Source organism: Tachypleus tridentatus, chromosome 3, assembly GCF_004210375.1.
Source record: "Tachypleus tridentatus isolate NWPU-2018 chromosome 3, ASM421037v1, whole genome shotgun sequence".
Lineage (NCBI taxonomy): Eukaryota > Metazoa > Arthropoda > Merostomata > Xiphosura > Limulidae > Tachypleus > Tachypleus tridentatus.
Genome location: NC_134827.1, coordinates 9,236,638 through 9,261,828, shown reverse-complemented (window position 1 = coordinate 9,261,828; position 25,191 = coordinate 9,236,638). Strand labels below are relative to the sequence as shown.

Genomic DNA, 25,191 nt, shown 5'->3' with positions numbered 1-25,191 from the left:
ATTTCACACTTTCTTTAATAATCCAGTTTTAATCTGAAAGTATCTAAAGTAAATTATTTATAGGGACATTTACTAATTTTACTATTTTATCTGAGGTAAAACCTGATGCATAAATCACCCGCAGTTACAATTTCTATCTTTTCCGAAATTTTGCAAATACACACACACATTAATCTGAAAGTCTTTCAACTATGTGTTTAATGGAAGACATCAACAGAAGGAAAAAAAAGATTGGTTTGTTTTGAATTTCGCGCAAAGCTACACGAGGGATATCTGTCCCTAATTTAGCAGTGTAAGACCGGAAGGAAGGCATCATGACCCACCGCCTACTCTTCAACGTCTCTTTTACTAACGAATCGTGCGATTGACCGTCACATTATAACGTCCCTACGGCTGAAAGTGCGGACATGTTTGGTGCGACGGGGATTCGAAACCGCGACCCTCGGATTAGGAGTCGAAGTGCCTTATCCACCTGGCCATGCCGGACTTAAGAAACAAAAAAGAAAGAATTTTAAATGGGAGATACGTTTCTTAAAAATATAACTACATAATTTAAACTTTTGTACTTCAAAATTTATAAAAATATAGAAAATTACCGAAACACCTGTTGCGTATTACTCTAAAACCTAAATAACGGTTGTTCTTTCCTAACAAACTTTGTACTGCATCGAACAACTTGGGTGAATAAAATACTCTGGGTCTTTGTCGTTAAGGCTCACTTTATAACATAATATTCTCCTCACTGAATTTACAGTGACGCCGCTTCCCGAAATTATTATCAATTAAAGCATTAAAAAATTATTTACATTGTCTCATTTTCTTACGTGTATTGTATATTGTATTTTAAATATTTCTGTTACAATATCATTTTATTATTCTGACTAGCTCTTCCACTTTGCATCCGTGATAGATTTATTAACATAGAGAAAACATGTTCAACTCTTGTCTACTTTTGTAGCTGAAAATATAAAACAGAAAAACAGGTTGCAACCTCACGTCACGTTTGTAATAAGCAGTTTTTTGATGTTCTTACTACGAAACTTTGAATTGTTAAAATATATATTTTTATATGTTTGATTCTTCTATCAAAGCTTTGAACATGACAATACTTCACTTAAACTACAACGAAACTGAAACCTATAGACTGTTGTTTGCTGTAAAAATAAAGTTTAATTGCATTTTCTACCTATACTTCTTCCTTTTGTGGCTTGAAGGAATTAACTATGGACACAACCGCATTCCTTAAGAACTGTGTTAAATTATTTTAAGTTATCTTTTCTGTTTTGGTTTGTTCTTTTCAAAAGCCTCCCTACCCGCCCACCTCACTTTCAAGGTTGGCCGTTGGGCAGGCTTGCTTTAGCAAGGTCACCCACATAAGCTCTAGTCAACTGAAACAGGTTGCACATGGAATTTTTTTCACTACATACAATTTGTTTTAAATAACATGTACGGCACTCAAAATTTCATGTTTCTTCATATATTTTTCAATAATGATACTATGAAAATTTATTTTTTCAATGAAAGGAATACCTGCTGATCATGTTTGACATTTTTCAGCTATGCCTAACACATCCTAACGTAAGCCTGAACGTTCCACCTTTCAAGTTTTATTCAACTTTGACATAAATTAGGCCGAGTTAATTGTTTTTCACGGTGTGATCGTTCAGTCTGTATAACTTACATAATTAGCATGATCAATACAGAATACAGCCAACTTTCTTCATTCTAAACGTATGTACAATATATTCCAACACAAACCTTTTAACAGTTATCATCAGTTGCCATAGAATACAAATAATTTTTCTTATCATGACGACACCAACTCTAAGCATTGTCTAATGCTATTGGTTCAGTTCGGTTGCTTTAAGTGAAATCCGAATTTTATCGTCGTAAGCTTGCAGACAACACGCTATAGAATGTTAAAACAACATCTGTTAACGTAGACTTTCTTCAGATTCTATACTAATGTTTCGTAAATTATGCTCTCGTTTTTAAGAACAGGTCACCTTTGTCTTGTTCTCTTTATAAGCCTGACTGTTGAATATACTTTCTTTCCTAAACAGTGTGGGGAATTAAAACTGATAGAGCTAGATGAAACACACAAACGTTAATATATTCACATCAACTGTGCTAATGCTCGGTAGATATCTAAATGGAACTTGCTTCACACTAAATGACACATGAGTTTGTACGTGATTATGTAATTTATATTCATTTAGAGTAATAAACTTTAATAACCCAATATGTATTTTAGTTATTTATAGTATTAGCTAGATTATTGCATAATATTAAATTCTTTTGATTGGCCAAATGTGATAGATATGATGCACTACGTTTTACATCAGTGCTTGGTAATAGAGTAGTCATAAAAGCTTTTACTAGTTTGTTTCTTACTCGTAATTAAAATTATTTATTATTAATTGTATTGTTTGTTTGTTTTGTGGAATTTCGCACAAAGCTACTCGAGGGCTATCTGTGCTAGCCGTCCCTAATTTAGCAGTGTAAGACTAGAGGGAAGGCACCTAGTCATTACCACCCACCGCCAACTCTTGGGCTACTCTTTTACCAACGAATAGTGGGATTGACCGTAACATTATAACGCCCCCACGGCTGAAAGGGTGAGCATGTTTGGCGCGACGGGGATGCGAACACACGACCCTCAGATTACGAGTCGCACGCCTTAACACGCTTGGCCATGCCGGGCCATAATTAATTGTAATTCTCATTGTATCATTTCAGCAATGTTTATGGTAGAAGCTCTTACATAATTAATCATCTCGACATACGTTATGAAAATTTTACTATGTTGTACAGTTACTTATTCTTTTAACAAAAGTTAAGCTTACTAAAAAATAATCCTTTGTTTATTATAATCAAATATATATAATCTTTTTCTAAAAATGACAAATATCTATTCACATCTCTGTATTTTTGTAACAACTTCCATTTGTCTTTTATGTATCTATTTATGTATAACGTGGCGTAAAAATATTGAAATCTTCAACTAAGCAAATATTGAATGAAACTTTTAATTGTCCGTAAATTAATTGTACAGTATGGTGAATAAGCGTTGGGAACATTCGCATGTTGGTCATTCTTTAATGCTTTCAATTACACCAAATCCAAAAGTAGTAAGGTTTACATAACTCAAAAAGACGAAGCAAAAAGTTGTTTTCTTTGTATTTTTATAGTTAAAATTGTTTGTAACTCTTTTCACACACGCGCACATCAAACGTAGCTTTCCAAAAAAACTAAACTTTCTAGACGATATCATTAAGACTAAAAATTTGTCCAGTTTCAAGCTGAAAAATATATATTGTTCTCCGAAGTTATGTGGGCCAAGTCGGTTTTAAATTATGTCTATATTATCAGACGACGATACATTAAAAACTAGTATAAGATTTTCAAATGTTTTTATAATAATTGCTTTAAATAAAACACACGAATTCTCAAATAAAGCCATCAGATTAATTATGGTTGAAATCTTTTGTAAAGCGTGAAATATATATATTTTGTTCAGTTGTAAAATATAAGAACGGTAAACTAAGAAAACTTTATACTGTTTATGATTTGCGCTTTACTGCAAAGATGTGCCGTAAATAAAGCTTTAAATTTTGCGTTTCCATCTTTTGGAATTGGCATGGTTTACATTTACAAAATTTTGACATAAAAAGCTATCTAACATTAGCCTAGAATATTGGTAAAAGAAGCAGCTAAATTATTTCATTCTAGTTATTTGTGTAGTGGATATTTAGTTTAATATATACATTTGTTTCAGTTTAATATATGTTTAGAAATGTATGTAACTAATATTATTAAATGTGTATTGCGCAAGTCTCGCCTGTTCTCTAAATTTGTAGAAGGTTTTCGAGAGTAAGAATCAACAATACATGTTTTACGAAAGCACTAGCTATATTCAAATATTGCTGGGCCAACTGAAACTTTTTGAACTTTGCCTGAGGATTATAAATCGACGCGCCAAGAGACGGTTTTAGAATACTGTTTGGTCATTACAGTCAGTATACCATGAGCCTCAGAAGCTATAATTATGACAAGCGCTTATTATTCGAAAAACTATAGATATTTGACCAGGAACATTTATAGATTTCGAACATTACAAACTTCAGTGAATTAACTTCGGACGTCAGTATTTCGACGAGGACATTAGATTATTTTCGCCGAGAAAGAATTCACGTGAGAAGAATAGAGCTAGTTAGCATTCCCATCAAGTGAAGTGTATCTCTATATCAACATAAAAGTAATTTGTGTCTCGTGAACCGTCGACAAAGTATTCACTTCCAGACTGCATAGACGACTTAACCTTGTTTGTAAGTTTGCAAAACTTCTGCATATAAATCAGAAATAATTTGCTCTCTGTAAACCGTCGATAAAATATTCAGTTCCAAACCAGATAGAAGACTCAGTATTGTTTGTAAGTTTGTGAAACTTCTGTATATAAGAATCATTATTTGTAATAACCGTTATCACAAATTACATTATTGTTTGTTTGTTTAAATATATTTGCGTTAAGAAAAAATTGTGTATCAATATTTTTGCGAATATCATAAATTTCATACATATTGACGTTCAATTAATTTCTAAATTCAAAGTTTCGATTATTTGAACTTATAATACGTAACACCTGTTGTTCTGCGCTTTCTCATGGGAAAGTAAAACATGCTAAATAATTAAACAGCGTCTTTTTCACTGGCCGGTCAGATGGCACCCTGATGATACAGTAATTTGTTTTCGATAGGATTGATAGACGCTGCACACATTCTGAGAAGAGTAGCATTATGTTTTGGTGTATATAATATGATGCTTTTTAACAAATTTTTCCCAGAACTTACGGCTTCCAATAAAAGGGTCGGCTTCTCTTTGGATTTTCTTTTGTAAAAGGGCCCAGCATGGCCAGGTGGTTAAGGTACTCGATTCATCATCCGAGGGTCGCGGCTTCGAATCCCCGTCATACCAAACATGCTCGCCCTTTCAGCCGTGGGGGTGTTATAATGTGCGATCAGTCCAACTATTCATTTGTAAAAGAGTAACCCAAACGTTGGCGGTGGGTGGTGATGACTAGCTGCCTTCTCTATAGTCTTACACTGCTAAATTAGGGATGGCTAGAGCAGATAGCCCTTGTGTAGCTCTGCACAAAATTCAAAAACAAACAATCTTTTGTAAAATAAAAAATACTTTTCACATTTCTTTATTATTTCTAGCCTTCTTTATTTTTATCAACTCCTTCAGAGTCAGAGAACTGATATTTACTCTTGTAAAATACCTTTCTGCTAAATCCCCTGTTATCTTGGGGATCCTAACCATTTACTATTATAGGAAATTAGTGAAGCTGAGAAGACGGAAAAGTTCAGTTTCTTTAAAAATTTGGTTTTCACACATACCTAATCAAATCGTATTATAACATGGAAATATCATGTCTATGAACTTCTACTTTCTAAATCCAACAGTACCAAAAACAGTAACTAAAATTGGACCCTCATTTAGCTTGATTTGATAATGTATTTTATGCACTTAATGAACAATGATTGCTGCTACATTTGTAAACTTGTGTGTTATTGTAAATTTTCATTAAAAAGTGCAACTATGTAAATAGAAAATAGAAATAAAAATAATATGAATATATTTTTTATGCAGTTTCACACATTGTTAACGTATAAAGAACAACAATTAATCGAAAGTATTCATTTATATCATAAGATGTGTTTGATCTGTTTCACAAAAAAACTCACAAAAGTTTGCCGAGAAAATCACGGAAGTTTCCAAAAGACACTGCATTCTTGGTAATGTGTATACAGATCTTTATACACGTACTGTTTTGTAAACAGAAATGATTTGTCGTTATCCTTGTTTATTTCTTTAAAACATAGTTTCGTCTCTCTGTCGTCAACAAAATCATTTTTATGGCAAATAAGGTTATTGTTTAAGTTTGGTTAAAAGTAAAAACTATTTTTCTCTGTTTTTTAAAACAGTTCAACTTATCAGACGTTGCATTCAGTAACGACTGTTAAGCTCGAATTTATTATTTTGCAGTCTAACCCTATAACTACTAAGGCACCCCCCGTGGCACAGCTACATGTCTGCAGGTTTATAACGCTAGAATCCAGGTTTCAATACCCGTGGTGGGCAGAGCATTATGTAGCTTTATGCTCAATTACAAAGAAACAAAGACAGCTGGATTTTTAAACATATTTCTTTAAAAAATAATTTATGCAGCAAATTGCTTGTGCGTTCGTAATTTTTTCAACTTACCTAGTTTGACGCAGTTTAGAATCATCGTGTAAAAACAAATTATTATAAATTTCAGTTTTTTTTTAAAACAGAGCTGAGGTAATCGTTATTACTGAAGTCTTTGGCATAGCAATAAAGAAATCTTGTAAAAAATGGTTCCTGCCAGTTACCACTAACTACACATTCATGATTAATCCAACTAATCATAATTTTAATTAGAGGGTAAACTCACTTGCCCCGGGTGAAAAATAAGCAATAATGTGTGATTAAATTTGATGATCGTGTCTTACTTTTACCACAAGAGTTTATAATTACTAGTATTAACATTCAATATAAGAAAATCTGACCCTTGTTCACGATTAACCTGAAAAATTGTGTTATTAAAAAAAGTTGCCAGTGTCATCATTAAAGAATAATTTGTGACGTTGGAAGAAGAGGACCGTAAGAGTTTTTCATCGTTTTCACATCGCCCTACAACTGCTTTTCACGCAAACTGAATACAAGGCTGATTAGTTCTTTATTAAAATACCAGGTAGCACTGCGGTAACTTTCCGTATTGCTTTATTGAAGAAATCGGGACTTGAGTCTAGTAATTTATTTTCATGTCTGTGATGGAGGTGTAACAAATGATACGCCATTTATCACAGGATTAAAAGCTCCATTTATAGCTTGACTTCACAGTTCTGAATAACCAAACTTGTAATTTCTAGCTATTCTCTTTTTACAGAACTGTGACATGTGAGAGTTCTTTGTAGCAGGATTATGTTTACCTCATCACTACGTAGTGTAAACTCTGACACTAGACCCTATTCGCTACTGTACAAAACTAAAGAAATAGGCCTGTCAGATACTACTCCTCCCAACTGCTCTGTCCTTTTATTAAGCAAAGGAATTCATTAAAAAGGGAATCCGTGTAGTGTACACCGCTGATGACCTGATGAGATTTACTTTAAGCCTCGCTTTGAATTCCTAAGCCTGTTGTCATGGTTTTGTTTGTTGTCTTAGAATGTTGTCATATCATATTAACTAGTTTTAATACAGTGAAATAGTTGAATGAATACAGACTCCAGATCACCGCAGTTTTCTTACTCTAGTAGACCTGTGAGCAATACTGTTGAGCTCCTGGTGATTTTTAATATAATTAACCTCTGTATTTGCAATTTCGGATCTGTAGTTTGTCTTTGCAAATTTTTTGTTGTATTTTTGCTTGCAAAGAAATCACCAAAATCTCAGCAAGATAAACGAAATAAAGCCTATCTTAATTTTATTACCAATAGTTTCTTTACTATAACTTAAACTCACAATAATTTAAGCTTTAGATTAATGCTTAAGGTTATCGTTATGTTCACCGTGTAACATGTTTTTTGTTGTTTTTTACTGTGCAAAAGTGTATATTACTGACTGTGCAATAGATCTAAACACGTTTTACTAAATTCATGTAAGCACTCTATGAAATTTTGCCTTTGAAGGAATGGTCCAATCTGTTTATAGTCTATATCGAGACTTTCTTGAAGTTGAAGTCCTGATTTGGTTTGTTTGGAATTTCGCGCAAAGATACAGGAGGGCTGTCTGCGATAGCTACTCCTAATTTAGTAGTGTAAGACTAAAGGAAAGACAGCTAGTCATCACTACTCACCGCCAACTCTTGAGTTACTCTTTTACTAACGAATAGGGGGATTGACCGTCACATTATACACCCCCACAGTTGAAAGAGTGAGCATGCTTTGTATGATGGGATTCGAGCCCTCGACCCTCAGATTACGAATCGAATGCCTTAAGCACCTGTCCATGCGGGTCTGAAGTCCTGGACTTTACTGCGTTCTCCAGATTCTATCATCTTGGTTATGAACAAAATATGGCTCTGTTATAAACGCAAATAAACTAGCTATTAAGATTTAATGGGAAGTAATATCAAGATATAATTTTGCTCTCAACACTTTTTCTTAATATAATTATAGCATATATTTCTTACGTGAACCTTAAAATAATTGAAGTCTAAATCACGTGAAAAACTTTTTTTATGTACGGATTTCCCAGTTGAATAAATGCCATTTCTCAATTGTTACCCTTAGGATTTAACAATAGTAGATTAGGTCACGTTTTCTTGTTCGTGACAAGCATAGTAAATCTTATGCTTAAAAGTATGAAGTACACACTAGTTTGCCTCCTAATGGAGCATTATCATTTACACATTCTTTATCACACAATAATTAGGGAGATTAATATATACGTTAACACTGCAAAATCGTCTTGTTGATTCATCTGAAAGAGTAAAATAATCTGCTTTAAAAGCTAGAAAGAAACACGTGAATACGTTTTAAGATTTATACCTTATAATTAATGATATACTTGGTTGCTATAGATCAAACTAACGTTCCTCAAGTACTATTGAGCCAGCGGGATTCCTTATATTTTATGGTATTTTTAAGGCCTTTAAAGATTACGTACGTTTTATTCTCTCAAGGTTTTTTAAGAACAACAACTAGTATAAAAAACAACAACAATAGTTGGCATTGTAATGTACAGATAAGTTATTCTAGTGCATATACCGGTATATATTTGCGAACACTAAAGTAATTGGAGCTAGAATAATCTGATACATTTTAATAGGCTTAGGCCACCCACTTGTGATCAGGGATAGTCCTAAGTAATACGATAGTATAAGGGTGGCCGAAATAAATAAAATAACTCGACAAAATCTTTATGCTGCACATAATGTTTTAAAGCAGATGTCGTGACTAATTAACCACCTTTTTCGTACAAAATTAATGAAAAATTCAGTCAGTGACGGTGCTAGGTTAAACAAGTTTTATAATTTATTTACACGTACGCATATATATGTATGTCAGAGTAATTTTTATTAAAAACACTTTTAGATCAATTTTGTTTTTATTAGAATATACTTACTATTAAGAGTGCTCTAACTAAATACGACTTTACAACACTAAAATCAGGGGTTCGGGGGGCTCACCAGATAGCTCGATGTGGCTTTGCTATAAGAAAACACACTCAACCCAGTTATTATTATTTCAAGTTATTTTAATAAATTCTTCTCAAACTGCTCGTCCACAGTGAAGTAAAATAAAGCCGCAGAAATTATGTTCGGCGTGTTATTTTACGTCATCACTATGCCTACCAATGTCCATGTTTTATGCATCAGGAAACCAAATATTATGAATACATATCGTAAATTTTTTCAGTTATGGTTACATGATAATTGAATCGTATAAAGTCGTTCTTTTGCTTTACAAAATGCTAGGACTGAATGTCGTATTGCGTGTACTGTTCTTCAGTGTTGGGGTCTACTCTTCTTTATTCTTTTAGCACTTTACGTGACACTATTACACGAAATAGAGAGAACATATTGCCCATTTTTTGAGTACGTGATGGGTACATTGTGCAAGAGCACAATAAATGTAATTCTTTGAAATGAGTCCGTGTAGCCACAACCACAAAGAAAGGGAAGTTTCTTATCCAAGCTGCCTGAAGTGAGTATAAAACTGTTTTTGATTTTACGCTTTTCTCTTCTTCACTTTATCAACTGGCTTAATACTGTTCTTTATGCAAACGAAGGAGGATTTTTACTGACCTTCGCATTAATGTTTATATAACTTACTTTCAAAATCTGTTTATCTTATTCAATTAAAACTAGTACAAAGGAAATATTTAAAAAATATATACTGAGGCGAAAGAGGATTTTTACTCAGCTCCAAGATAATGTTTTTTATAACTTACTTTCAAAAATCTGTTACCCTTATTTAATTAAAACTGATAGAAAGAAAAAGTTTATAACAATCTACTGAAAAAAATTAAAAATAAAGGAACAACAAATTTGTTATATTGATTACCATCGTAAGTTTCTTTCTAAATGTTCTACATTATGATTATAATAAATACCAAGATATAAGAACATTACTATACTTACACCCCGCTAGTACAGCGGTAAGTATACGGATTTACAACGCTAAAATCAGGGGCTCGATTTCCCTCGGTGGGCTCAGCAGATAGCTTGATGTGGCTTTACTATAAGAAAAACACACACACACTATACTTATGTCAAGGTAACAAAATCAATGATTATGTTGAACGGGCACCCATTTTCTACTTTCAAATGCAACAATCTGATAAACCTATACAGTGGAATATCTCAAAAAGGTTCCCCCCAGTGGCACAGCGGTATATCTGCGGAGTCACACCGCTAAAATCTGGGTTTCGATGCCCGTGGTTAGAGCACAGATAGCCCATTGTGCAGCTTTGTGCTTAATGCAAACCAAACCCTTACAAATCCTCAAAGAAGTGCAATAGAAAATAAAGACTAATGTATTTTCAATGAAGCATAAAAATACACATCAAATCATGTCTAACAGTTTAGACTGGTTTTTGTTGTTGTTTGTTTTTTCTGAAAGAAATCTACAAACATGACGTTGTTCTTGTCAAAACAAGTGGTGTTTTTCATTGTCCCAGGTTTGGTTATCTAGTAGTATGTACACAACATTATTTCATGGTGTCTAGACATTTTCCCTGAAATAAATAACTTTGTTCAAATACTGGCAACCATCTGGTCGCAAAAACGTGTATTTGAACAAGTGCTCTATCTGTACAATCTCACTGTGGGTGACAGGCGGCCTAGGTTATTTAAACAACTCGTTACATACTTGCTAAATGTTTACGAGTCTAACCTTTTCAGAAAGTCTCAACTCTTTCAAACTCGCTGCTTAGTTGAACTTAAACTTAGGATATTTCATAATATGTGTGTGTGTGTGTGTGTATTTTTTTCTAGTACTACTTTAGTAAAGTAAATTTCCTTTTGTTCCTCACCCGAATTTTATGTAATGACTTTGCTTCGTGATAGGCAGGTATTGACACAAAAATGATTCTTTGTTTACGTGTGTTGTTGTTTTTTTTTAGTTTCGCGCAAAGCTACACGAGGGCTATCTCCGCTAGTCGTCTCCAATTTAGCGGTTTAAGGCTAGAGAAAAGGCAGCTAGTCATCACCACGCACCGCTAACTCTTAGGCTAATATTTTATCAACGAATAGCGGGACTGACCGCACGTTATAATACTCCCACGGCTGAAAAGGCAAGCATATTTGGTATAATGGGGATTCGAACCTTAGAGCCTCAAATTACAAGTCGAACGCCCTAATCATTTGGCTATGCCGGGCCCGCAAAATGACCCCTAGTTATAAAATCATATTGTTTTAACGCATTCACTTTAAGATCATTTGAAAAGTTTCTTATTCTAAATTCCTCCCTCAATGAATCAGCGGTAAGTCTGAAAATTTATAATACTAAAATCCGAGTTTCGATACACGTGATATAGAAAGCACAACTCAATGTGTGGCTTTGTGCTTAACTACAAACAAACAAGTTTTTCTAAATACCGTATGCACAGTATCTTTCATATATCTACTTTCGTTTATTTTTTTATCAAATACCATTCTACTAGCAAAAATTAATACAGTCTACACAACTAAGCTCGATCCGGTAACACTGTAAAAGACCACACCCATGGATTGGTCCTTACCAACTAATTACAGGGTTTCAGTAGTAACAACCCCCATTTGCCAAGCTAGAATTTGTTCGAAGGGACAGAAAAGGCCACGTAATGAATAGTTCATTAGTGATGATTCCCGGCTGAAATGAGTGGACTTGTTCCACCTTGAAAAAAAGGTCTATTCTTTTTGCCTAGAGACACAGTCTGTTTTTAATTTACCCACTTTTATGTTAGATAGGTAAAAAGTGGCAAAAAAGGCCTCATATCTGTATACATCTATTACATATGTGTTTGAACAATGAGCAGTCGTTTATTGTAAGCTTGTTTTAAAGAATGAATAGTAAATAAAAAATAAATATCTAAAGCTCGATTTAAGAGAAACATCTCTAATGTTCTAATGTTCATAGTGTTACTACTTATGATGAAGTATTCATAGATCTTCAATATTGAACTAACATAAGCAAAACTGAGCTAAATAATGTCATAATTCAATACGTTTTGAAGGTAGCTTAGTGTAATATAATGAAGAGTAATGGATAAGATCCTATATCAGATAAGAATGTTTGGTTTAATACGATCATATAAAAGCGTAAAAAATAATTAATTTATCAACTATAGTATTACACGTAAATCTTGTTACTGTAGGTAGAGAATATAAATTTAAAGGTTTTTTTAATATAAGATGATAAGAAGTGTATCTTGGAGCTTTAATATTTCGTTGTATTTTTATGGTTAGTTCTGTAGTCTCTTTTTGTATTTTGATGTACAGAAAACTCTAACGTCTGATTTCTTAAAGGCTGAGTTTACGTAATGTTTAACGTGTCGAGCTGCGTATCGCAGTGTCCAGGGTTCGAAACGCGATAACACTGATCACGCAACACACATATTGTTATTGGTGTGTTATATAAGTGAGAGGCAGTTAGTTACTCGATACAAGCCCTGGTGTCGGTGGACTTTCTGTTGACTTTCTGTAAGATGAAAAATTTCAATCCCGTTTACACTAAGAAACTTATTTCACTTTTATATGGACGTTCCTATAGTTTGTTACAAATGTCTGAGATATATTTATATATGTAAGTATTTTAACTTAAAAGTGATGTTCTCACGTGCGAATTTATAGCAGCTCATTTATTTCTGTTTAGCACTTTAAAAACGTACAATGTTTATTTATGTTTCACTTCTTAAGGTAGGCTTATCAGTCCCCTACCACGGCTTCGGGCCACGGGTTCGAATCACTTTCGTACCAAACATGCTCGCCTTTTCAGCCTTGGGGGCGTTATAATTTTACGGTCAATCCCACTATTCGTTGGTAAAAGAGTAGCCTAAGAGTTGGCACTGGGTGGTGATGACTAGCTGCCTTCCTTCTAGTCTTATACTGCTAAATTAGAGGCGGCTAGCGCCGATAGCCCTCGTGTAGCTTTGCGCGAAATTCAAAAACAAACAAACAAGTCATGGCTTTGATAAGTCTACGGATTCACAGTGCTAAAATCAGAGTTCGATTCCCTTTGGAGGAAACATCAGATGTGACTTTGCTACAAGGAAGACAAACACACTCACTTAGGCCTAAGATATATATAAACTAATTTCTAATTCGTTTTTTAGCAAGATATTGATACTTAACAATAATCAATACATGGTATAAATAACTAAAACTAACAGTAATATGATATGTTAGCAACTAAACAAGAACAAAATTAACATCTGTTAAATATACTCCACCATATCATTTTTCTTAAAAGTAATATTATAATGTAAAATAAAAGCTTTGGCACTGTTTATTTAATCGATATTCAATTAACTGTCGAATTAGGAGCTATAAAAAGTAGAGACTCTAAATTAGTAGTAAATATTCATGATAACACGAGTGAACCAACATCTGCAACATTACAAAGATGCGATATTCTTAGAATGATATGTTATCACATTCAAATAAGCAAGATAGCATAACGTTAACCTAAAGTAGTGGCGTATTATCGTAATCGTACAGTGATTACGTAAATTGTAAACAATATCAATAATAATTTACGGTAAAAATACTGGCAGCTTTTGCGTTAAAAATAAAATCAGAACCTTAAACTAATACACAGCGTCTTCTATTAAAATCACTGTCAAATTTTACCCTAACGTAACTTTTTATTCTGTAATTTGACTGTTTTTTTACTGTTATTCTACAAGAAAGTATTCTTAACACTCCTACGAAAAGACGTTTCTAGTCCTGATTTCTCCAAGCCCGTTTCCCTGGCTGTGGTTTCGCTAGATAGTAGATAGTAACAGTGGGAATCTCGTTAATCCATTTATTAATGGATTTAAATGGCAATTTCATTTAAATACAAAATTATTAACCTAATATTAATAACCTTTCAAGTTGCTCTGGGGCCTATTAGGCCCCACTTTTCGTAGGAGTGTTAAATTTATGGTTATTCCACAAAAAATAATGATTTTACCATGTATTTAAATTATTTTTTCAATGTGATTTCACGAAGAAACACTTTTAATTAATATTCAGTTCACATGAAGCAGTTCCACATAGAACCACTTTGAATGTTTTACACACATAAATTAACTTTTTAATTTATGTATATATATTGACCAATTTATCTACATGGTTGAGGTCAGAGCGCTAACCCTTAGTGGGGAAAATGAAACAGTATATACTTAAAAATAAACTTGTAAGTGTTAGACTTCACAGTTAATTTAAAGAAGTGCCGTCTTTTTGCTGTGAGGTTACTTTTTTAAACGGTTTCATATTAAACTCAGTGTGTATGACAGTGTTTTCAAAACTCACGGAAAATTTCAAAAAAGTAATTATGTTAAGTTCTATAGTGTTATAGTGTTTTTAACCATAGATTCAAATCGGTTTTTAACTTTGAAAAATAACGGTTAATTAGATGTGAATTTGCGGGATTATTTTAAAAATGTAAGTGTAACGTTATAAATATTAAATCATTCCGATGTGAAAGATTGTAGTGTGAAAATCGAGAATTATGCATAAGATTACAAGGTTATAATCCCACCACAGTGGATCAACGTAGATTTCTCAAGTATTTTTAGTTTAATGACCTAACTTAAAATCGTTTATTTTGCAATTTTAATATCATCTACACCGTTTATTATAACGAGTAGAACTTAATGTTCTCGAACATAAATAATGATCAACATAAGAATGATAAATACAATCACAGATAAAAGAATAACGTGTCATTAAGATAATTGATTCAGCTCATTGTATCCTGTAAATGTGTATAGATTTACTAGTAGAATGAATCACTTTTATGATTGGTCCTTTATTGCACTTATAGCTGTTTACTTTTAGTTTTATTATTTTATATGAGAGGCGTATAAGAATATCGTTAGGAGCATTCAATCACCGCTGAGAGACAGACATGGTGGACATTGTTATCCAGGTAAAATTTTAATTACAAATATATGAGGCTTTTATAAGAAAGTTAAGCTCCATACACTGTATAACTACCCCACAATCTATGTATATATATATAAAGCTTGAAAATCACTTTTCTCATAAGTGATTTTCGAGGGTCTTTTCTATAGTTCAAGACTTGTGGCCCCCCGGTAGTACAGCGGTATGTCTCCGGATTTACAACGCTAAAATCAGGGGTTCGATTCCCCTCGGTGGGCTGAGCAGATAGCCATTTGTGGCTTTGCTATAAGAAAAAACACGCACACTCAAGACTTGTGTTTGATCTATAACGTAATATAGCTGACGCACACTAAGTTCAGAAACATTCATTTGATTTAATTGAACTGTAACGCACGGAAAACATTCAGAACACGTGTTTCGAGGTAACTGCTTACTGGAGTATGTTGTTTTCGCGCTACAGCTTCAGGGATCATGTTTCTTGTTCTTTAATCATTTACTATACGTAAACAAGAAAATCGGAATGGCCAAGTAACTCTTCAAAGGAATTGCAATTTGGTCGTGAAATCTCCTGCTTAACTGCTAACTTTAACGAAAACCCGAGTAATAAGCAATGAATTCTAGAATGGCATATAATAATACTCCAACTTTTTGAAACGTTAAAAACGAAAAAAAATGATTCAGCAATGTCTTGTCATTTAGCTAGTTATTTATTGATTCTGTTGAATGGTTTGACAGTAATAACAAGCTAAAAAAAAGGAAATTGTTTGTTTGTTTTTAATTTCGTGCAAAGCTACACGAGGGCTATTTGCGTTAGTTATCCCTAACTTAGCAGTGTAAGACTAGAGGAAAGGCAGCTAATTATCACCACCCACCGCCAACTCTTGGGCTACTCTTTTACCAACGAATAGTGGGATTGACCATCACACTATTACGCACCCATAGTTGAAAGAGAAAGCATGTTTATTGTGATAGGGATTCAAATCCGAGATCCTCAGGTTACGAGTCGAGCTTTCTAACCACCTGACCACGCCGACTCTCATCCCTGAAATATTGAAATAGAAAACAGTTTTTATAGTTTATGATTGGTTGGTTTCATCTTATGAAATCGTTTCACAATAACTCAGAGAAAAATATTTTAAAATGGTTAAATTACATTCAGTGTCATCCTCTTTCTCTCTTTTTAGTTCTCATTTCATTAAACTCAAGCTGTCTTAAGTTTCATATCTGTCTTAACCCAAAAAACAACAAAATTAAAATTATTCTAATTTCGTAGTAGAAAGAAAAAAATCAACATATATTATGTTTACTGATTAAAGTGATTAAATAGGCTGTAATAATTTTTACTTACCGATTACTAAAATCAAGTATTTCGCAGTCTTGTCCGTTAGCAAAAAATAAGACCCCTCCTCTGGTGTTCAGTGGTAAACTTCATGGCTTATCACGTAAAAGTCGGATTTCCATACCAGTGGTGGACGCAGCGCTGGCAGCACCTTTTCTAGTCTCGCTCTTAAAAACGACACAAGCAAAAAATCATTTGAAATTTAATTATCCAAGTACGCTAGTGTATAATATCATATTTCATCCTTTTAGTTCCTTAGTTGCGCTTGAAAACAAGTAGAGTTTTTTTTATTCTTTTTAAATTTATGTTTGCTACAACACTTTTTCACTTTATGCGTGCTTGTTTATGGGCTACTTTACCCTTTCATTATTAATATACAATTAAAAAGAAAATCAAGGAGCATAATAAATACGTTTAAGTAAATAAACATCGAAGTACAAGTGGAAATGTTATGAAATTTTATATTGAATTTTGAGGTGGGTCTTAATTTGGGATGCATAAATTTTATTCTTGTAATATGAGTATGCACCCGATCTGGACATGAAAAAACAGATGGCAGTTTTAACAATATGACGAAATATGAGGTCATGCTGATTTCATGGTTAAAAGCTTCCAAATGAACTAGATGAAATAACAAAAAACATCGCATAGCAACGGTTTTTTTTTACAGAATTAATTGAAGAGAAGGTTTGTGTAACTATCAAGTGAAGTAAGAACAGTTCAGTATAAGTTAAACATAGGTTAACAGTGGCTTCGATAGTTTGTTTTCAACACCTCGCGTATGCTTGGATAACAAGCTCTCAGAGAAAAGGTGTACTCTACAATCAAGACAGTTAAGGTGCCGCAGATCTTCGAGTGCAGGACTGATTGTCGAGGAACCGCCTGTCATTTGCTGGGAGAGTCGGAGGCGTTGTTGTGACAAAATGAATGGTTCTGTTTCTGTCCAACCTGTCATTATCTCTTCTCAACACCTCAGGACCTTAGAAATCTCTCAAAACCCGTGTGTACATAGCACGTGATGAACACCTTTGCTCTCTGCAATGAGACCCGTGGCACAATTTGCTATATAAGTAACTACGTTGTACATTTCCAGATCTGGAATTAAAGATAACACTTCTTATTTGTGGCTCTGTACCACAAGTGATAATTTTTGTTCGAGGGCAGGGATAACATAATGCTAAACCTCTACATCCGGCTATACCGATGACTTGAGTAAATTACCTGAACGCAAACAGAGGTCGCTGATTCTAACAGAACTATATTTCAAATTTCCGACAACTTATTATATATTTTTAAAATGCTATTACAAATACCGATAAATAAAAAAAATCACAGATATTCTTGTGACCACCTAAACCTGTTTTTGTGTGGAAAATGGATTGAAATAGTCATGCTTGGCATAATATAAATAACAATGTGAGTGTTGCGTAATGAATAAGTGATATCCCAGAGCCAACTTATGAAGTGATTTGATACATTTTGCGAATGCAAACAAATATTGCTGCTTTACGTTTCGGTCACATATTTTGAAATACAGTTAAAGTGGTTTTTTTTCTTCCAAAGGTATTTTTGTTTAAGCTGGCGGTTCTTTAAAATAATAAAGGTTTTAAATATGAAAAAAAATTTGCAAAGTTCTCCACATAAAGGCTTAAAAAACAAAACAAACCAAACTGAAATAATTCATATTAATTATTTTTAAAGTTACTTTGTTACCGTTATTTAAGTGAGTGCATTTTAAAGTAAAAAAATTAAATATATTGTATCTTCTTATTAAAATGTAAGAGGTGCAAAGATATTTTAATTTCGACCAAAATAAAATGTTTTAGTAATTATCTGAAATTCGACCCTTACTCATTGACTGGACAAAAAAAGTTATATCATCTATGATCACCAGCAGTTTAATACTGTCTATAAAAATTCATATTTAAAAACACACATTAATTAATTTAACAATTCTAATTCGTGTTTCAATTTATACCACATACAAACCTACCTGTAATTCTAAGCTTTACCAAGTAAAACATGTTTTTCTAACACTAGAAAAATGATTGAGTAATTGGTTTCATTAATTGAAATTAGGCACAGAGCTATACAATGTGCTATCTGTGCTCTGCTCACCACGAGTATCGAAACCCGGTTTTTAGCGGTATGACTAGGGAGTATTTACAGAGAACAAATCGATAGCATTTATAACTCATAAACCAGTATTCAATAAAAACAAATTATTTTAAGAAACGAAAGGTATTTTATAACGTACAAAAACATTTTTGATAAATATTTGTTGAAATAATATATATTTGTAGTTCATCGGTATACACAAAACACAAAGTACAACTATGTCAGTGAAAGCTCAAGAAAGATGCGTTTAAATGCTGATTAGAACAACACTTTAATTCGTGAATTTGTCTTGGTGAAAGCACCAGTGACATATCGACAAATATCCTTGTATAAAAAGGTTACGTTTTTACCTGTTTCAAAATATGTGGTTTCCGATGAATTTAATAACTGTCTTAAAACAACTCGTAAGGAAAAAACATATAGGGCAAAGTGGCAACCATTGATTTTAATATTTTTCTGGTAATTTAAGGCTTTCTTAAGGGAGAAGTATATAAAATTCAAGTAATGTTTTTACTCATTTTTCACGTTAGTATTTGAGAAAACGTGAGAAACTTGAAAATAAAAGATAAAACTTGTCAAAGATCAAAGACGATCGAATACAGCCAGAAAAAAAATCTCTCCTATTTAATTGATGATGGTATGTTCAGTTATATAAAAGAGCAGGAAATGTATCTTCGAACATACACATAAGTTCTTATATATTATCGTGGAAAAAATATGGGAACCTATAAATCTTCGAAGCTTTAATATTTAAGAAAGGATATGTGTTAACCAAGCATACCGTACAGGGCATTCAGACTTTATTATGTCTTATCATATTTGATTGATGTCATTGTTGTTCATACATCCCTTGTTTGTAAGATATTTCATATATAAAACAAAATATACTGTTATTATTACTTAATATAAACTATACGTTAAACCTAATCTAAAATTAAAGTAAATAGTTTGTTTATCTCTTGTTTATTAATAATTATCTTTGTTCCCATAAGAACTGTGTTAATAACTATTATAATTAATCAAGAGATAAAGTAGAAGATATTTTTTATATTCGTCTTCATAATTTTTTTAACATTTAGAAAACGTTAAAATTTCTGAAAAGGTTTCTATTGAGTATGTGTATAAATCTGTACTCAATGTTCCGGTTTACAAAGGTACGTTTCAAAGTAAGCCCAGAGTGACGCTGCGCAATGGGATATCTGTGCTCTAAACACCACGGATATCGAAACCCGTTTTCTAGTGGTGTCATTTCACAGACACGCCGCTGTACCCCTGGAAAGCATTTACATAAGACAAAATATATCTTCTATCACGCGCAAACCAGTCTTTAAAATGAACAACAAATTATTTTTTTGTTTGTTGCACTGTTATAAATTAAATAAACTTACCTACGCATTCGTAAAAAAATTAGAGATGCAAACAGCTTTCCTTAAAAATACAAACTGCTTTCTTGAAACATGCTTTCTGTTTATGTTTAACAACAAACAAATAGATTTACTTTTTATACCCCTTCGTTTAACATACATATTGCCGTGCTGTGTAAATTAGAAGTTAAACTTTGAGGTTTCGTTGTTCATGTGTTGGAACAGTTTCTCAGATTTCATTAACTAAGTGTCATACCTCTGACCACAACTAATTAGATAATATACATGATGACGTATTTGTACTATTCTCTTCGGTGGTTTGCGTTTTTCTTATAGCAAAGCCACATCGGGCTATCTGCTGTGTCCAACGAGAGAAATGGAACCCACGATTTTAGCGTTGTAGATTCTGTAGGTTTGCCGCTGTTCCAGTGGGGAGACTTATTCTCTTGGATTACTTGTTTTATATCCACTTCCAGATCATAGTTTAAGGAAGACATTATAATTATTGTTTTATTGATTTCATATCTTTGCCACAGGAGTAAGGAAAATATATTATCTTCTAAATTTAACTTCAGATTTTATATAAAAACGGATGCAGATTAAAAACATCTAATTGAATGAGATCGTGGACTTTTTACTGGAGATGGTAGCTTAATATATAAACAAATAATAAATTTAATAAAGACGTCTTCTTACTGGGAATTAAAAAATGAGTATAATCCTTTTTACAATAAGCTGAAATTCGAAGAAATTCTGATTATTTATTTATACAGTTCGAGACTTACATACACACCATACTTTGATTTCTCTTGAATTCCGTTCGATATTGATTATTACTTCTAAAAGCATTATCGATCAAACTTTACGATGCTTACAAAACTGACGATGGAGACCGAGAAATGCCATCAGCCTCCTGTTTCATTCATATGTATCTTGTTTGTATGTTCCTGTGTAATAACTCAGAGGGTAAGATGGCTTGTTTATCACAAAAGAACCAATAGTATGTTATTTTCAAAATGGGAAAATAAATAGCGTACACAATTCAGAGTGTTACAGTTTAAAAGCCTTTGTGTTTTAATATGTATATTTTAATTTTAAACAGCTTTAAAGAACCCGAAGAGTTTTTTAAGTGAATTTCTTAGGACACTTTTAAGTGTTTTGTACGTCATGTACCAAAGACGTTACTTGTATTTAATAACTGTTTAATTTATTTTTATTGGAGACATTACAAAGGTGCTATCAGAGAAGAATATTCGAAGAAAAACAACATTTTCAAAAAAGATTTATCATAGAGCAGCCACGCTTTGTTGCTGACACTTCAGTAAAGATTATTATTTTTCAATTAAAAATAAAATAGATCCTTATAGATTCAGCTATTTCTTTGATCGTAGGAACATTCTGAAATATTAAAAAAGTGAACCAGTAATTGGAAAAGTACAATATTAGATTGACAAAATTTTCGAATTACATATGTATGAAGATTATATTATCACATTGTTAGCCAGAATCAACTCAAGACCAAAAGAGCATGCCAAATTACTTCATAATTCATCTATAAATACTTATTTTAATAAAGCAAACTACAGCAGACTCTTAGTTATTGTTGCTTATATTTGATCCTGTCTAGATTATTCCAGAATCATATGAAATTAATTTTATTAAATAAACTCTAAAGATATTCTTTCATATTAACTTTATACGAAACACATATACAAATATATATATTATCAACATCAATCGTCTGGGTTAATTAAGATACATTTAAGCTACCTCTTGCAATATTGCTGAAACACGTGTTATTGACTAAAATAATCTATTAATTTCCCAAATGTGCGGTGTAATACATGTAATACATACAGGCGGAAGAATTTCATACCTGTGATAAACGAACAACATCATTGTGCTGTTACTGGATAAAAGAACTGAACACATCGTGCCAGGAAAGGCAGCATAACGTATAAAAAACGCTGGGACGTTTCGCTCATATACGCCTTCCTTTCTACATATACCAAAACGTCATTTTTTTCTGTTCCGTTCCTTTGACAGATCATTACGATGTTCATTTCAAGGTTGAAAAGTCACGAAGTGAGAAACAGACATTCTTGTCAACAAAATTTTCTTCCAGATGCAATGACGACAGGTTGAATTTCTTTTAACACGTGATAATGTGATAAACAGATGTCAGTTCTGATTTTTTTTTCACTTTTGTCTTTATTTTCTAATCTCGATCTTTCTGTCGCTCAAATAGGAAGTTCAAAAATCTAACTTTTGATAATATGAGAGTTTTAAAGCTATTTATAAGACATTTAATCCATTGAAAAGCTCAAGGGATATTTAACATACGTTTATACTAGCTTTGGAATATTATACTGAAAGAGTGGATCTATTTCTAATCCCCTGTACACTATAGTGAATATGTTTGTTTTGAAAAGGGCGTTGAACGTAATTATAATATACATAATACATTATTAATGAAATTTCAAGCCTAACAACAGAAGTGTTTACTCTTTATCATAGACGGCAAGACAGGTATCATAAAATGTCTTCATTATACTTCATGTTTTCTTAATAATATTAAATAATAGGTATTGTAAATTAAATTAAAACCGTTAATGCAACGAACTAATTTAATGTAGCAAGTACACAGTTTAACCAACTGCACACTACTTCTACTGATGCACGATTATTGAACACACTAACAATATTGTTTTATGCGGGTTAATAAAAGAAATGCGATTAACTATTATTTGTAGTTCCTTAGTTTTAGGCTTGTATGGAGTTATGATAACTTGAAGCTTACAAGTTAATCTGGATAAATTAGACAACACGTTTAGAGAGACATAAACATTGAATCATTCCTAATTTGTGGAACCTTTTATTCTATTATTTTATAAATTTGAATTTGTATAGTTTATGTTACACAGTTAAAATAAATTTCAATAATAGTATGAAACTTATTAAATCTAATTACAAATATAAAGTAAAAACATTCATATCATTTAGAGCTTAGGTATCTAAGAAATAAGGATTGTTTGTTTGTTTTGAATTTCCCGCAAGGCTACTCGAGGGCTATCAGCGCTAGCCGTCCCTAATTTAGTAGTGTAAGACTAGAGGGAAGGCAGCTAGTCATCATCACCCACCGCAAACTCTTGGGCTACTCTTTTACTAACCATCACATTATAACGCCCACACGGCTTAAAGGGCGAGTATGTTTGCTGCGACCGGGATTCGAACCCGCGACTCTCGGATTACGAGTCGAACGCCTTAACACGCTTGGCCATGCCGGGCCCAAGAAATAAAGAATTCGGAGTAGGAAAGTGTAGAGTCGACCAGCGCTGGTGGAGTGACCTCACGCAAACGAATTTGGTTACACAAAATGTATTTTCAAGATGGCTGATATGGGTATAAAAACTTTAATTAAAATAATGTACAGAACAACGTTACAAACTCTCTTTGTTAACCTGAAGATGATCTAAGAAGGTGGAAACGTTTTTCTGTACTTTATTTCAATAAAAGTTTTAATACCCATACCAGCCGTCTTGATAATACATTTTTACTTCAAGTAGGTTTCTCGTATTCACGAATTGGTTACACAGAAATGTTCATCCACTTACATTATGAACTACGAAAATATTGGTGAACATTTCTGGTAAATTACTGGACTTATGATTCGTTTCTTTGCAGAAAATCAAAATATTTGTTTTGTTATGCCTGTTTCTCATACTTAGAGGAATTCATTTAAACTAACTGTCATTATTTGTATTTAACAAACATATAAATAAATAAATATAGTAGTCAACAGTTCAATATAATTACTGTCTTAAACTTTGACAGCGTATTTTCATACTATATTTCACTAATGCGGAGAAGCTGAAGCGAAGTAGAAATACGATAGATTATGGTGGGAAGTTCTATATTTCTTGGAATTTACGAAGGTGCACCTTTGAATCCACACGTGAGTATTAGGAACAGATCGTTACATATATAAATTCTCGAGTAGACCCTTGAAAGTATATCCAGACAGGAAAATAATGAAATTCCTTTTCCTAGCCACTCCCAACCTTATGACATGAACTGAAATATAGCGATCAATATTTTTTTCTTTTATCCTGAACGCACATAGTACAAATGGGTAAGTGAGGAGCTGAATTGAGCTGAAATCGATTTCGTGACATGGGTAACTATCGTCCATTACCACCTGAAGAACAAGAACAGATAAGAACTATAGCAACGGAACTCTTAAAGTATCGTAAACGCTGAAGGTTTCCTTTAACACTCTGTTTCGCAACATTCAATCTATCGGCGAAAAATTGCAACAATAGGTTTTGGTATCAATAAACTGTGGTAATAATCTCCAGCTAATTACAATCCACTATGAACAAATACAGATTACTGTGTGGTCTTTCAAATATACGCGTGATCCTAATTCTGAAGCAGAAACAAAAGGTATAATCAACGCTACACCGTCTTGAGCTAAAATTGACAAACTGGTTTTGAATAATTAAAGTGGCGCTATTGTAGAATGTTGGTGCTCAAAGTGATTTTTTCTATCTAGTTTTTATATCAGTTTTTACTTCACATTCGCAGAGTGTGTATGTTTTCGTATAGCACCGAGGGAATTCGAATCCCTGGTTTTAGAGTTACAACTCCGTAGGCTTACCACTGTACCAGTGGGGTACCATCCAAAGAGAATGTTACGTGAAAAATATAAAAATAATAAATATTTATACCTACAGCCTTACGTAAAATTAATACGAAAAACGAATTTACGTCATTAGAAATAAATTATAATCACTTTTGAAACTTGGAAAATTATATCTAATTATTCCCAGAGGAACGTTGCAAATGGTAAATCAATGGATTTTGAAGTAGTAGCAGCATATATGTACTCTGAAATTGTCAAGGTATTAGTTACTAACACTTTATATCAGACTAAGCGTCATTGATCTTTATTGTATTCAGTAATACAAAAATGATGCAAATTGTGATTAGAATATATGTATTTTTTGTTGGAATACGAATTATGTATCTGATATGCAACACAAAGAAATACAAGTACAAAAGTACAATCAGAAAAAATTGGAAACAAGAAAAGAGACAACTTTAATGTGATATGTATACATTAAGTATAGATTAATATTATATATGTTCATTCAGCAGAGAGAAGCACTGTTGATACAATGTAAATAACAACACCTGTTTAAACAGAAATTCCTAAAATCAAAATGTGTTGCTCACTTTTAAGCACG

At 32.8% G+C, this 25,191-nt stretch overlaps 1 protein-coding gene and 1 long non-coding RNA gene across 17 annotated transcripts in view; one reads left to right on the top strand and one right to left on the bottom strand.

The window, feature by feature from the left end:
* The window catches only part of LOC143246310 (uncharacterized), a 219,730-nt gene that overhangs the window by 36,409 nt on the left and 158,130 nt on the right, over window positions 1–25,191 (top strand). The gene's annotated exons all lie outside the window — the stretch shown is intronic.
* On the bottom strand, window positions 10,164–21,890 carry LOC143246012 (uncharacterized). Its single transcript, XR_013025722.1, has 3 exons — window positions 21,819–21,890; window positions 16,470–16,627; window positions 10,164–10,269 (listed from the first exon to the last, which is right to left on the bottom strand). It is a non-coding gene; the product is annotated as an uncharacterized LOC143246012 (long non-coding RNA).